General features: G+C 41.2%; 1 protein-coding gene across 9 annotated transcripts in view; it reads right to left on the bottom strand.

Moving 5' to 3' along the window:
- The window catches only part of kif16ba (kinesin family member 16Ba), a 231,279-nt gene that overhangs the window by 206,990 nt on the left and 8,425 nt on the right, over nt 1-15,864 (bottom strand). The window lies entirely within an intron of this gene.

Raw genomic sequence — 15,864 nt, 5'->3', positions numbered from 1 at the left:
ACATGTAATATAAATTTTTAATGGGCAATCAAATTAACTATAGCTGAAATTATAATATTTCAGATTCACACCCACCTTTACAACTTGGTACACCAGGACAAACAAACTCAGCACAGAGCACAACACATACGTTTTGACTTGAGCCTAGGTTAAATACTAAGCATACAAGGAACAAAAGGAATAATACACTATACAAGGCCAATTTAATTTAAGATTTCTACTTGATTACTCACTGATGCTGGCATAAATGACTGTATTTATTCATCAAAAATAGCAAGTGCCATGATAGTCAATATGATACTAAAACTCAAAATATTAAAACCCTAGCAGTCATAGGAATTTAGAACTATAGAACTAAGTTTATGGAAGAATAAATAACACTGAAGAACTGAAAACTCAAAGCATTTAGCTCCTGTTCCCTTAAAGAAACAGGAACTTGTACCTTCACCGGTTTATGTAAATTTGCCACATTCAAATAACTAAGCCTCCAAACTTCCATACAATTCTGATTTAAAACAATTAGGAGCAGTACTATCCTAAGAAAAAACATGTTCCAAGCTAGTACTGGTATTATACTTCTGAGTGAAAGAAAAACTTAATACAGTTGAGTAAATAAGGAACAACAGACCAATTTGGCCTGCCACAAGTGGCAGGAATAGAGGTGGCACCTATCATTTAGGAAGTGGTAACAGGACACTTCTAAAATAAGTTGGCAAATAAGAAAATAACAATTATGAAATATTTTGTTGTGTATTTTTCATGATTTATGCTTGACAAATCTGTTAAAAGATTATTCTGAGATGGTATAGTTATATTGAGTACAGATGCTATCAAAAGCAGAAAATACATCAAAATATAACTACATATATTTTACTCAGCATAATATTTGCTGTTAGAGTGTAAAGTGCATCAACTTTGCCTCCAACTTCCACCCTGCTCTTAAATTCACTTGGTCCATTTCTGAGACCTCTCTCCCCTTTCTTTATCTCTGTCTCCATCCCTGGGGGCAAGCTGTCTACCAACAACTTTTATAAACCTACTGATTCTCACTGTTGGCTTGATGAAACCTCTTCCCACCCTGTCTCCTGTAAAAATGCCATTCCTTTTTCAGTGTTCCTTTGTTTCCTATACATCTTTACAGGATGAGGCTTTTCCTTCTTCCAAGAATGGGGTTTCTATTTCTCCACCTTAATGATGCCCTCACCCACATCTCCTCCATTCCCCAGACACCTGTGTTCACTTCATCTTCCCACCACTTAAACAGGGATAGAGTTCCTCTTGTCTTCACCTACCACCCCATGAGACTCCAACTGTAATTTTCTGCAACTTCTACCATCAACGTGACCCTAGCACCAAACACATTCTTTACCTCCACCCACCTCCCCATTCTCTACCTTCCACAGGAATCACTGTTTTTGTGATTCCCTTGTCCATTCATTCTCCCCCCCCCCCCCCGCCCCTAATCTGGCTCCTGGGACTTATCCCTGCAAGGAGCAAAAGCGCTACACCTGCCCATTCACCTCCCCCCTCACCTCCATTCAGGGCCCCAGACACTACTTCCTGGTGAGGCAACACTTCACCTCTGAATCGGTTTGGGTTGTTCACTGGATCCAGTGTTCCTGATGCAGCTTCCTCTTCATAGGTAAGACCTGACGAAGATTGGAGGACAGTTTCATCGACTATCTTCGCTCCATCCGCAAAAAAAAAGAGGATTTCCCAGTGGCCAACCATTTCAATTCCAATCCCATTCCAAAGTGTTGGTCTACAGCTTCATATTCTGCCATAATCAGGTCTCGCTCAGGATGGAGGAGCAACACCATATACTCTGTCTAGGTAGCCGCCAACCTACGAACATCGATGTTTCCAAGTTCTGGTAATTTTGTTTCCCCTCCTCTTCAACTCTTTACTCCGACCTCCCCCACCTTTTCTCCTCAACTGCCTATTTCTTCTCCAGATACGTCTCCTCCTTCCCTTTCTCGCACAGTTCACTCTCCTCTCCTAGTATTCTTCTCCAGCACTTTACTTTTTCCACCCATCACCTCCCAGCTTCTTACTTCATTCCTCCCACCCCGCTTACTTGACTTAACCAATCACCATCTATATTGTCCACCTTCCCTGCCTTCTTATTGTGTCATGTTCCCTTTTCCTTTCCAGACCTGATGGTCTCAACCCAAAACGTTGATTGTTTATTCACTTTCATAGATGCTGTCTGACTTGCTGAGCTCCTCCAGCATCTGTGTATTGCTCTGAGTTTGCAACATCAGCAGAATCTCGTGTTTATTAAAAATCTTGAGCTTGTTCCATCATGCAGTTAGATTTTGATCCATCAAAAAATATCGAAGCATACAGTGAAATGTGTCATTTGCATCAACATCCGACATCAGCTGGGGACAGCCCGCAAGTGTTGTCATGCTTCCAGCACCAACACAGTCTGCCCAAAAATAAGAAACCTTATTCTGAATGGAATTTATGCTTACAAATAATAAACCTGATTCTGATAATAAAGTATGCCCATAAATAATATTTCTGATTTTGACAATGGCATAAAACATGCCCTTCTGCCCTGCCCACCAGGTCTGTGCTGATCATCAACAACAGATTCTTCAGTAATCCCATGTTTTATCCTCTCAACATCCTCATCAACATCTTCCTGCATCTACCACTCACCTGCATACTAGGGGGGAGTTTACAGACAATTAACGTATCAACATGCAAGGTCCTTGCAATAGGAAAGGAAACCGGAAAGCCTGGAGAAAACCCACACAGTAGCAAGGGGAATATGCAAATCCCAAGGGCAGGGAGCACCTAAGAATTGTACGCAGTGTCTCTGGCACCATAAAGCAGAGATAGGTCATAGCAGACAGAGGGTAGTGGTGGAGGGGTGTTCTTCTATCTGAAGGCCTGTGACAAGTAGTCTACTGTAAGGATTAGTGCTGGAACCTTTGCTTATTTTTTAATTTATAAATATATAAAATTAGTAAATATTTACATATACAGTGGATTCTGGTTAATTGAAATGCATCAGGGTGAGTACATATTGGCCCAATTAAGCAGCTGCCCCAATTAGCCGTGTTTCATGGAAATACTTTATTGTCGCCAAACAATTGATACTGGAGCATACAATCGTCACAGTGATATTTGATTCTGCGCTTCGCACTCCCTGAATTACAAATCGATAGTAAATATTAAAAATTTAAATTATAAATCATAAATAGAAAATAGAAAAGGGGAAGTAAGAAAGTGCCAAAAAAAACGAGAGGCAGGTCCGGATATTTGGAGGGTACGGCCCAGATCCGGGTCAGGATCCATTCAGCAGTCTTATCACAGTTGGAAAGAAGCTGTTCCCAAATCTGGCCGTACGACGTATCCTGGCAGCACTGCTCCAACAGCGCGCGGTGTAAAGTGAGTCCAAGGACGGAAGATTGGTTTGTGTGATGTGCTGTGCTGTGTTCACAATCTTCTGCAGCTTAAAAAGGTATAAAAAAGGCAAACTACCATTTAACTGAGTAACAAATTATGTATTTAAATGAAATACAGAATAAATTAGAGCACTACCAATAATACCAGAGTACTATAAAACTGTGTATTAATTCCTAATATATATCAACAGAGGAATTCATCCAGTATATTGCCTTGTCCTTTTGACTGACTGTAAATAAAATAAATTCAGCGCAGACACCGAATGCAGATAATGGACTGCCTTTATACAATGTTTTCGATGATTGCATCCACCAAATCTTCATTTTCATTTTAAAATTTAAGATGGTTATCTTTACCTTCAAATTCTTTGGATTTCCTAACTTACTGAAGTAGTAATGCAGTTTCATTTCCATTCCCTCCCTGTCGTTTCTGGCATCTTAAAACCTGAACGCTTGAAGCAGCAATGAGCAAAGCAGTTTTGAATTGTCTTACTGCTTATTACTCACCAACTATCAGTGACAAAAATCACTCCTTTCTGAACACAAACCCATGCAACTGACACTACTTAAAAACTGTTCACTTATAGCATAGTGTCAAACGACCACACGAGCACACGCAACTGACACTTGTGAGAAACTTTTCAGCAAATCTTTGCCCCAATTAAGCACACAGCGTCCCAAATAAACAAAGGGAATGCTGGCTATTTTCTCCAATTGTTCCTTGTTCTTTAAGTGTTGTCCCAAATAAATGTTTGCCCAATTAACCAGAATACCCTGGAATTTAATATATGTACAGCACTGTAGAAAAGTCTTAGGCACATATATATAGCCAGGGTGCCTAAGGCCTTTGCACAATACTGTATTCGTAAAAGTGAGTCTGTAAATCTGGCAGGAGCAAAGGATGTTGGGAATGGCTTGGGTGAAGCACCATGGGAGGGTTGTAGGACAGGTGGCAGAGGAGGAATGCCAGGGACAGGGGGTGGTGCGGGTACAGACATGCCTTGCCCTGAGACACCAGGCAAGGTAATTTAATTCAAAGCAATTGGTTTAATGATCGTTACAAAATGTCACTCTGGTGTTTCCCACTCTCCACTCGCTCTCTTTCCCCTTTACCCAACCATGATTCTCCTATCCCTACCCCTTCTGACTCTCCGTTCACAACAGGGACCCATATCAGAATCAGGTTCATCATCACTCACATATGTCATAAAATGTGTTTTTTTTTAAAATGTGGCAGCAGTAGAGAGCAATAAATAAAATTACTACAGTACTCTGCAAAAGTGTTAGGGACTTTAGCTATATATATTTGCCCAAGACTTTTGCACAGTCCTGTATACTTATTTATTAATAATCTGGATGAAAATTGGTGGAGTTGTGAATAGTAAGGCAAGATTTCAAAGGCTACAACAGGATTTGAAAGTTTGGCGTAGATTTGGTAGACAATGGTAAATAGAGTTTAATGAGACAAATGCGAGGTGTTGCATTTTGGGAGGTCAAATGCAGTAAAAGGCAGCACCCACAGGAGCACTGATGTACAGTGAAATCTGGGGATGCAAGTTCATAGCTCCCTGAGAGTGGGAACACAATTGGATAGGGTGTTAAAGTGGGCATATGCATGCTTGCCATCATTGGTCAGGGCATTTAGTATAAAAACTGGTAAGTCATATTGCAGCTGTACAAAATTTTGGTTAGGCACATTTGGAATATCATGTGGATTCCTAGTCACTATGTATCAGGAAAAATGTAGATGTTTCGGAGGTGGTACAGAAAAAGATCACCAGGATGTTGCCTGGACTAGAGAGAGCATGAACAAACTTGAATTGTTTCCTCAGGAATCTCAGAGGGAGAAAACTGAAAGAATATTTGTGAAGCAAGGTTGTTTGTCTTCAATTTATACACACACTATAAGTGCCTTTTGCTGTCAGTGAAGGTGGTTGAAGCAGATAAGATAGCAATGTTTAAAAGATATTTAAACAGATATAAAAGCAGGCTGGGAACAGAGGGATAAAAACCATGCGAAGGCAGAGAGGATTAGTTTGATTTGATAACCTGATTGCCACAGGTCAAAAGGCCTATTCCACTGCGGTACCTTCCTGGATATTTACATTTCTACGGATTGCACCACTGTGCCACCCATTAAAATGTTACTGTGCAATCTTTCACCAAATCTCTTCTTCCTAGATAGAAAACAGGGTTAGCAGCACGCTAAAATCTGATCTGCACCAGACCAAACTGTTCCTACAGTCTAATTAGTCCTGGTAACAGAAAGCTGGTCATGGCAAGCTGCAGCTGTTCTTATCTGTTTCCTTTAGATCTTAAATGCTGTAAGTTCTAAATACGTGTCTCTCACAGTGAGAATAATACAAAGGAAATATTAGTTTGATTCACTCACAGGCTTAGAGGTCTGTTTGGGGTTATCAAATTTATCATTTCATTTTAGCTGTCATTGCAAATAATAAACAAGAACAGAGAAATAGAAGTAGCTGTCTCAAACCAGACACCAAAAATATTACAAACCAAAAATACCTCATAGCCAAGTTTAAATTTTACTTTAGATAATATGCAGCATTTTTTAAGGTTAGCCAAAGAAAGATTGGAAAGTTCACTTAAACTTAACTGTTTCACTTCAATCACTGCACTAACAATCAATAACTTCAAATCTCCACCTGATCCAATATTTGTTTTTCATCCAATCACACTTTGGTTTCAAATATCACCTTCTGCAATCTCTCAAAATACAAATCCACATGGTAGCAATGGATAAAAGAAGAAATACTGTGAGCCTAAAGCTATCATAGAAACCATAGAAACTACAGCACAGAAACAGGCCTTTTGGTCCTTCTTGGCTGTGCCGAACCATTTTCTGCCTAGTCCCACTGACCTGCACACGGACCATATCCCTCCATACACCTCCCATCCATGTATCTGTCCAATTTATTCTTAAATGTTAAAAAATAACCCGCATTTACCACCTCGTCTGGCAGCTCATTCTATACTCCCACCACTCTCTGTCTGAAACCCCCCCCCTTAATGTTCCCTTTGAACTTTTCCCCCCTCACCCTTAACCCATGTCCTCTGGTTTTTTTCCTCCCCTTGCCTCCGTGGAAAAAGCCTGCTTGCATTCACTCTATCTATACCCATCATAATTTTATATACCTCTATCAAATCTCCCCTCATTCCTCTACGCTCCAGGGAATAAAGTCTTAACCTATTTAACCTTCCTCTGTAACTGAGTTTCCCAAGTCCCGGCAACATCCTTGTAAACCTTCTCTGCACTCTTTCAACCTTATTTATATCCTTCCTATAATTTGGTGACCAAAACTGAACACAATACTCCAGATTCGGCCTCACCAATGCCTTATACAACCTCATCATAACATTCCAGCTCTTATACTCAATACTTTGATTAATAAAGGCCAATGTACCAAAAGCTCTCTTTATGACCCTATCTACCTGTGACGCCACTTTTAGGGAATTTTGTATCTGTATTCCCAGATCCCTCTGTTCCACTGCACTCCTCAGTGCCTTACCATTAACCCTGTATGTTCTACCTTGGTTTGTCCTTCCAACGTGCAATACCTCACACTTGTCTGTATTAAACTCCATCTGCCATTTTTCAGCCCATTTTTCCAGCTGGTCTAAGTCCCTCTGCAGGCTCTGAAAACCTTCCTCACTGTCTACTACACCTCCAATCTTTGTATCATCAGAAAATTTGCTGATCCAATTTACCACATTATCATCCAGATCATTGATATAGATGACAAATAAAAATGGACCCAGCACTGATCCCCGTGGCACACCACTAGTCACAGGCCTCCACTCAGAGAAGCAATTCTCTACTACCACTCTTTGGCTTCTTCCATTGAGCCAATGTCTAATCCAATTTACCACCTCTCCATGTATACCTAGCAACTGAATTTTCCTAACTAACCTCCCATGCGGGACCTTGTCAAAGGCCTTACTGAAGTCCATGTAGACAATATCCACTGCCTTCCCTTCATCTACTTTCCTGGTAACCTCCTCGAAAAACTCCAAGAGATTGGTCAAACATGACCTACCACGCACAAAGCCATGTTGACCCTCCCTAATAAGTCCCTGTCTATCCAAATGCTTGTAGATTCTGTCTCTTAGTACTCCCTCCAATAACTTACCTACTACCGACGTTAAACTTACTGGCCTATAATTTCCCGGATTACTTTTCGATCCTTTTTTAAACAACGGAACATGAGCCACTCTCCAATCCTCCGGCTTCTCACCTGTAGACAGCGACATTTTAAATATTTCTGCCAGGGCTCCTGCAATTTCAACACTAGTCTCCTTCAAGGTCCGAGGGAACACCCTGTCAGGTCCCAGGGATTTATCCACTTTAATTTTCCTCAAGACAGCAAGGACCTCCTCCTTTTCGATCTGTACAGTTTCCATGATCTCACTACTGGTTTCCCTTAATTCCATAGACTTCATGCCAGTTTCCTTAGTAAATACAGACGCAAAAAACCTATTGAAGATCTCCCCCATTTCCTTTGGTTCCGCACATAGCCGACCACTCTGATCTTCAAGAGGACCTATTTTATCCTTTACAATCCTTTTGCTCTTAGTATACCTATAAAAGCTCTTTGGATTATCCTTCACTTTGACTGCCAAGGCAACCTCATGTCTTCTTTTAGCCCTCCTGATTTCTTTCTTAAGTATTTTCTTGCATTTCTTATACTCCTCAAGCACCTTATTTACTCCCTGCTTCCTATACATGTCATACAACTCCCTCTTCTTCTTTATCAGAGTTGCAACATCCCTTGAGAACCAAGGTTCCTTATTCCTATTCACTTTGCCTTTAATCCTGACAGAAACATACAAATTCTACACTCTCAAAATTTCACCTTTGAGGCTTCCCACCTACCGATCACATCCTTGCCAGAGAACAACCTGTCCCAATCCACGCTTTTTAGATCCTTTCTCATTTCTTCAAATTTGGCCTTCTTCCAGTTCAGAACCTCAACCCTAGGACCAGATCTATCCTCATCCAAACACAAATTTCTTTTCTGGCCACCACAATATCCAGATAAAGTCAAAGACTGAATCACAATGCTCGCAAACTGTGTCCTATCTGACCCATGCAGAATTTTGTGTCCCCCATTTCCACTTCAGCACAATTATTTAACTTTGACTCAGTTGTGTTTAATTTACCTCAACAATTAAACATATTAATACAATGTTGCAGGGTCTTTCTCATTCTATTTTCAATAAACATGAAATCATCAAAACTGCTAATTGACTCGTCCTACCTTTCAGTAAGTCTGATTGACCTGTATCCAGTGCTAGCTGACATACACTGGCTCATTCATATATGAACAACCTCTTGATTATACAATTGCTTCCAAGTCTTCCTCTAATCCATTCCAATGCCATGAACCTCAATGTTGCTTTAGGTGCTGCTTCTTGGGTATTAGACTATATGACATAGGAGCAGAATTAGGCCATTCAGCTCATCAAGTCTGCTCCACCATTCCATCATGGCTGATTTATTATACCTCTCAATCCTATTCTCTTGCCTTCTTCCCATAACCGTTGGCGGTCTTAGTAATCAAATAACTAACAACCTCCACTTTAAATATACCCAATGATTTGGCCTCCACAGCCATCTGTGGCAATAAATTCCACAAATTCACTACCCTCTGGTTAAAGAAATTATTCCTCATCTCTGTCAAAATGGCTGCCCTCTATTCTGACACTGTGCCCTTGGGTCCAAGGCTCCCTCACTGTAGAAAGTATCCTCTCCATATCCACCTTTCAATATTTGTTAGGTTTTAATGAGATCATCCCACCCCACCCCCCATCATTCTTCTCAAACTCCTGTGAGTAGAGGCCCAGAGTCATCAACGCTCCTCATACATTAAATCTTTCATTCTCATGAATCTCCTTTGGACCCTCTCCAATGCCAGCAAATTTTTCCTTAGATAAGTAGCCAAAAACTGCTTACAATACTCCAAGTGAGGTCTGACCAGTGCCTTATAAAGCCTCAGCATTACATCCTTGCTTTTATATCCTAGTCCTCTTGAAATAAATGCTAACACTGCATTTGTCCTCCTTACCACCAACTCAACCTGCAAATTAGGGAATCCTGCACAAGAACTGCCAAATCCCTTTGCACCTCTGATTTTTTAATTTTCTCCCCCTTTAAAAAATATTTAAAGCCTTCATTCAGTGCATGACCATAGACTTCCCGAAATTATATTTCATCCGCCAGTTCTCTGCTCATTCTAAATCCTTCTACAGACTTCCTGCTTTGTCAACATTATTTGGCCCTCTACCTGTCTTTATATCATCTTCAAACTTGGCCACAAATTCATCAATTCCATATCCAAATCATTGAGGCCGGAGAAAAATTAACAGGGGACAAGGAGATGGCAGAAAACTATATTAGTATTTTGCATCAGTCTTCACTGTGGAAGACACTAGCAGTGTGCCAGATATTGAAGGGTGCGAAGGAAGAGAAGTAAGTGCAGTTACTATTACAAGGAGAAGGTGCTCAAAAAGCTGAATGACCTAAGGGCCGGACCTGATGAATTGCACCCCTTAGTGGTTGGGAAGGAGTCAATTGTTAAGGATGAGGTTATGGAATACCTGGTGACATAGGACAAGATAGGATAAAGTCAGCATAGTTTCCTTAAGGGAAAATCTTGCCTGATAAACCTGCTGGAATTCTTCCAGAAGATTCTATGTAGAATAGATGAAGGGGATGCAGTGGATGTTGTATATTTGGACTTTCAGAAGGCCTTTGTTAAGGTTATATATAGTTTTGCCTAGTTATCTCAAGGTCGCTAGTTTGAGCCTCAGCTGTGGCAGCGTGTTTGTGCCCTTGAGCAAGGCACTTAATCACACATTGCTCTAGTCTGTGCGAGGAGTGGCACCCCACACAGACTTCCAATCTGCACCTTGTAAGACATGAAAATGCCCAACGCAGGCCTCTCATGGCCTGAGTCGACGTTCCCTCCCCCCTCCCTTTGTTAAGGTGCCCATGGTACTACAGTAAAGTTACTGATATGGTTAGAGCATTGGCTGATTGGAAGGAGACAGTGAGAGGGAATAAAAGGATCTTTTTCTGGTCGGCTGTCAGTGACTAGTAGTGCTCCATAGGGGCCTGTGTTGGGGCCGGTTCTTCTTATACTGTATATTAATGATTTAGATGATGGAATAAATAGCTTTGTTGCCAAGTTTGCAGGTAATACGAAGAATGGTGGAGGGGCAGGTTGTGTTGAGGAAACATGAAGGGAACAGGCTGCAGAAGGATTTAGACAGATTAGGAGAATGGGCAAGAAAGTAGCAAATGAAATGCAATGTTGGAAAATGCATGGTCATGCACTTTGGTAGAACAAATAAATGTGCAGACTATTTTCTAAATGGGGAGAAAATCCAAAAATCGGAAATGCAAAGGAACTTGGGAGTTTACTTGGAGGTAGAATCGGTGGTGAAGAAGACTAATGCAATGTTAGCATTCATTTCAAGAGATCTACGATACAAGAGCAGGGATGTGATGCTGAAGCTTTATAAGGCACTGGTGAGGCCTCACCTTGAGTATTGTCAACAGTTTTGGGCCCCTCATCCAAGAAAAGATGTGCTGGTATTGCAAAGGGTTCAGAGAAGGTTCACAAGGAAGATTCCGACAATGAAAGGACAATCATACGAGGAACATTTGATAGCTCTGGGTCTATACTCGCTGGAATTTAGAAGAATGAGGGGAGATCTCATTGAAACCTTTCGAATGTTGAAAGGCCTGGACAGAGTGGATGTGGAAAGGATGTTTCCTAAGGTGGGGGAGTCTAGGTCAAGAGGGCACAGCCTCAGGTTAGAGGAGTGTCCATGTAAAATATGGATGTGGAGAAATTCCTTTTGCCAGAGGGTGTTTTTCTAGAATTTATTACCAAAGGCAGCTGTGGAGGCCAGGCCGTTGAGTGTATTTAAGGCAGAGTTTGATAGGTTCTTGACTGGACATGTCAGCAAAGGTTATGGGGAGAAGGTTACAAAGTGGGGCTGAGTCGGGGAAAAAAGGATTAGCCATGATTAAATGGTGGACCAGACTCAATGGGCCAAATGGCCTAATTCTGCTCCTATGTCTTATGGTCTTATATAATGTGAAAAGAAGCAGTCCCAACAGAGACCCTGTAGAACACCAGAAGTCACTGGCAGCCAACTTGAAAAGGCCCCATTTATTTCCACACTTTGCCACTTGCCATTCAGCCAATCTTTCATACATGCTAGTATCTTTTCTGTAATACCATGGGCTTTTATGTTGTTAAGCAGCCTCAAATGCAGCATCTTGTCAAAGGTCTTCTGAAAATCCAAGTAAACAACATTCACTGGCTCTCATTTGTCTATCCTGCTTGTTATTTCCTCAAAGAATTCCAAAAGATTTATCAGGCAAAATTTCCCCTTAAAGAAACCACATTCGCTTTGGCCTCTTTAGCATGTGCCTCCATCCTTAATAATGGACTTCAACATTTTCCCAAAAAGTCAGGCTAATTTCCTTTCTTCTGCCTCCCTCCATACGCAATTTTCTTACCCTCCGGAACCATTTTAGAATCTAGTGATTAGAACCATAGAACACTACAGCACAGAAAACAGGCCATTCTTGAAAGATCATTATTAATGCCTCCACAAACTTGTCAGCTACCTCTTTCAGAACCCTGGTGTGTTGTCCAGCTAGTCCAGGTGACTTATCTACTTTCAGACCAACTTAGCTTCCCAAGCACCTTCTCCTTTCAGTAACTATACTCACTTCTGCCCTGATACTCTTGAATTTCTGGCACACTGCTATTGTCTTCAAGAGTGAAGACTGATGCAAAACACTTATTCAATTTGTCTGCCATTTCCGTGTCCCCATTACCACCTCTCCAGCATAATTTTCAGCGCTGTGATATACATTTTACCTCTCTTCCACATTTTATACATCAGGAAAAAAAACTTTTGGTACGCTGTTTGATATTATTGGCTAGCTTACCTTTATGTTTCATCTTTTCTCTCCTTATTGCATTTTTAGTTGCCTTCTATAAGTTTTTAAAAGCTCCTCAATCCTCTAACTTCTCACTAAATTTTGTTATATTATATACCTTCTCTTTTGATTTTATGCTCTCTTTGACTTCCCCTGTCAGCCATGGTTGCCTCATCCTCCCTTTAGAATACTTCTTTATCTTTGGGATGTATCTATCCTGCGCCTTCCAAATTGCCCCCAGACACTCCAGCCATTGCTGCTCTGTTGGCATCCCTACTGGTGCCTCCTTCCAGAGAATGCTGGTCAACTTCTACCTCATGCCTCTGTAATACCCTCTTCTCCACTGTAATACTGATACATCTGACTTTATCTTCTCCCTCTCAAACTGCAGGGTTAATTCTATCATATTATGATCAGTACCTCCCAAGGGTTCATTTACCTTAAGCTCCCTAATCAAATAAAGTCATACATAAAGAAGTACAGCACATAATCTGGCCTTTTGGCTCCTCTAGTCCATGCCAAAACCTCTTAAACTGCCTACTCTCATCAACTTGCACCAAGACCATTGCCCTCTACAACTCTACTATTCACGTACCTATTCAAACTTCTCTTAAATGACATAATCAAGCTCACGTGCACCACTTGTGGTGGCAGCCATTCCACACTCTCATAACCTTCTGAGTTCAGAAGGTTCCCTTCATGTTCCCCTAAACTTTTCCCCCTTTCACGCTCAACCCATGACCTCTGGTTGTAGTCCCACCCAACCTGTTTGTATTTACCCTATCTATACCCATCATAATTTGTATACTTCTGTCAAATCTCCTCTTAATCTTCCATGTTCTAAGGAATACAGTCCTAACCTATCCAATCTTTCCTTATAACTGAGGTCCGCAAGACCCGAAAACATCCTTATAAATTTTTCTATACTCCTTTAACCTTATTTACATCTTTCCTGTAGTAGGTGACCAAAACTGCACACTGGGCTCCACCAATGTATTATACAGCTTCAACATAACATCAGATCTCCTGTACTCAATACACTGATTTATGAAGGCCAAAGTGCCAACAGCTTTCTTTACGACCCTGTCTACCTGCAACACCACTTTCAATGAGTCATGGGCCTGTATTCCCAGATCAATTTATTCTACCATACTCCCAGGGCACTGTGTAAGACCTACCGAAATACAATACCTCACACTCGTTTGCATTAAATTCCTTCTGCTATTTTTCAGCCCATTTTTCCAGCTGATGCAAATCCCTCTGCAAGCCATGATAGCCTTCCTCGCTGTCCACTACACCCCCAATCTTGAGGTCATCCGCAAACTTGCTGATCCAGTTAACCACATTATCATCCAGATCATTGATACAGATGACAAACAACAATGGACCAAGCACTGTTCCCTACGGCACGCCACTAATCACAGGCCTCCAGTCAGAGAGGTCTCTGGTTTTTCACACAAAGCCAATGTCTAATCCAATTTACTACCTCATCTTGAATGCCGAGTTACTGACTCTTCTTGACCAAACTCCCATGCAGGACCTTGTCAAATGCCTTGCTGAAGTCCATGTAGACAACATCCACTGCCTTTCCTTCATCCACTTTCCTGGTAACTTCCTCAAAAAACTCTGTAAGATTGGTTAGACATGACCTAACACACACACAAATCTGGTTCATTACACAAGATCCAGTCCAGAATTGCTTCACCCTAGAGGTCTCAACCACAAGCTGCACTAAAAAGCCAACTCAAAGACATTCTAGAAATTCCGCCTCTTGGGAACCAGCATCAACCTGATTTTCCCAGTGTACCTGCATACTCAATACCCCATGACTATAGTAAAATTGCCCTTTTGTTAGGCCTTCTCTATCTCCTGTTGTAATTTGTACCCCACATCGTGGCTGCTGTTCAGAACTCTGTATACAACTCCCATCAGGGACTCTTTACCCTTGTAGTTTCTTAACTCTATCCACAAGGATTCTACATCTTCTCATCCTATGTCACCTCTTTCTAAGCACTTGATTTCATTTTTTGCCAACAGTGCCACCCCACCCACTCTGCCAACCTGCCTGTTCTTACAATACAAGGTGTATTCTTAGATGTTGAGCACCTAACTATGATCTTCTTTCAGCCATGACTCAATGATGTGCACGTCATACCTGACAATCTCTAACTGCACAAGGTCATGTACCTTATTCTGTACACTGCATGCATTCAAATATAACACCTGCAGTACTGTATTCACTCTTTTTGATTTTGCTCCTTTGTTACACTTCAACTTGTTCCACTGACTGCAGTTTTTCCCTATCATCTGCCAGTCCTTTCTCACAGTCTCACTACACACTGCATCTACTTGCATACCAACTACCCCATCCTCAGCGCTATCACTCCGGTTCAAAATCCCCTCAAATTTATTAAAACCTTCCCCAACAGCTCTGGTAAACCTGTCCACAAGGATATTGGTCTTCCTCGGGTTCAGGTCCAACCCACCTTTTTTATACAGTCATACCTTCCCCAGAAGAGATCCCAATGATCCAGAAACATGAAACCCTGCCCGGTGCACCAGTTCCTCAGCCACATATTCATCTGCCAATCATCTGGCGTGAGGCACAGGCAGCAATCCAGAGATTGCTCGTCTGGAGATTCTGATTTTCAGCTTTCTAACGAACTCACTATATTCTCTCTTCAGGGACTCCTCCCTTGTCGTTCCAATGTTGTTGGTACCTGTTGTGTATGTGGCCGTTTACAAACAACATCATTAATAAAAACGCTAGCGACCGGAGCTAAGTTAACAGGGGCTTTTACTTATGGAACCCGAACTGAACACATACATATAGATCAATACACGCCTCATAGTGCATGCTCAATACAATGTATTAATACGACATATAGTCCTATATTATACAGTAGGTTATATGGTACACCGCTCCCCTTGTATTTTAATAGTGTATCAACTGTTTTTTTTCCACTGGGGGGCACTACGCTAAAAAATATGTGCACCCTTAACATAGAAACGCTTACCAATTATTTACTTAGTAACTTAATAATATCAAATTATAGTAAGGTAACATAATAATAATTATTATAATAATTATAACTCGTCTCTGGAGGGGGTCTTCTCTGCCCCTCTGGGTTACGTCTGTCCATAAACTTGTTTGTTTTAATACAGATCCATACAAAAGTCATGAAAGTTGACCTCTGAGCATAGGGAGTTTCCATGGTCCGCTTCAAAGGTGACTTGCCACCAACAAAAGAAGTGGTTGGTGATCTGCTGTCTCTGCTAGTTACTCAAAATGTCGGGGCAATCCAATGGACTCACAGAAAGATCAGTACAAGTGTGAAAATACAACAATAGAAACCTTACTGTTTGCTGCCAGAATTCGCTTCTGTTTTGATGCTGTTTCCCAACTTCTTTGTGCAAAACAAGACACATTGGCTGAGGATTCAAAATATGTACATGCAAAAG

This window comes from Mobula birostris, chromosome 8, assembly GCF_030028105.1.
Source record: "Mobula birostris isolate sMobBir1 chromosome 8, sMobBir1.hap1, whole genome shotgun sequence".
NCBI classification, from domain to species: Eukaryota; Metazoa; Chordata; class Chondrichthyes; order Myliobatiformes; family Myliobatidae; genus Mobula; species Mobula birostris.
Note: the sequence above shows the minus strand (reverse complement) of the source record. Positions and strands in the feature narration are given on the sequence as shown.